Consider the following 983-nt stretch of genomic DNA (forward strand, 5'->3'; position numbering starts at 1 on the left):
CAACATAGTCCAGGTCATGCTCATCCGCCGGATCCTCCCATGTCAACAACGGGATTTCAACTTGTGGGAGTTCGACCCGGCCCAGCACCAGACTCTGAGCGACCTCTTCGACACGACGCACAAGGACGTCTGGAGGGTGCTGTTCAAGGGTGCCGAGGTCCCTCCCTCTCTCACCAAGGACCGCGGGCTAAGTGCGAAGCGCCTAGCGCATTCGGTGAGTTCTATACATCCGGTAGGATATTTATTTCCCCTAGCTTAACCATGTGCGGGGTCTGAGCTCCATGCCTTTGACAGGACTGGGTGGAGACGTCGGGGCAGATTAACTATCCGGCCCCTCTGCCCGAAGACACTGCGGACGCTCTCCTGACGGAGATGCTGACTCCGGCTCCTTACAAGGTGCCGGAGAAGACCAAGAAGGCCAAGGGAACCCGAAAGAGTTCCCGACGCCAGGTGTTATCAAACTATCGTCCGATAACTCCGCGACGCACTCCTCCCCCGAAGACGAGGATGAAGATGAAGATGCTCCCCCTCAAGTCGGGGGAGACAAGAAAAGGAAGGCCGCCCCAACCGGGGGGGGCGAAGGGTCCAAGAAAGGAAGGACTCTCCTTACGGACTACTCCACCACCGCCACCAAAGGCGAAGACGAGTGGCTGCTCAGGGCCAAGCCCCTGGCGAAGTCATAAGTATTCCAATACCAGAGTAACTCATAGCATACCTTTGTCGCACTGCTTCTCCTAACGCCGAATTATGATCATGCAGACCGCCCCGAGCCCGTATCGACGTATCCTCGTCGGACGGCTCCCTGGACTCGTCGGATATGGATAGTGATCCACTTCCGACTGCCACCTCCCCGTGCCCTACGGACAATGCCGAGGTATTGTCTCAAGAGGCACCGGGTCGAGGGGAGACAATCCCGGAGGCGCCTCAAGGCGACCTTCCGGACTCCAGCAGCAGAGGGAGTAAGGCTCCCGAGGGCTCCGAGT

This window comes from Triticum urartu, chromosome 2 (assembly GCF_003073215.2).
Source record: "Triticum urartu cultivar G1812 chromosome 2, Tu2.1, whole genome shotgun sequence".
NCBI lineage: Eukaryota > Viridiplantae > Streptophyta > Magnoliopsida > Poales > Poaceae > Triticum > Triticum urartu.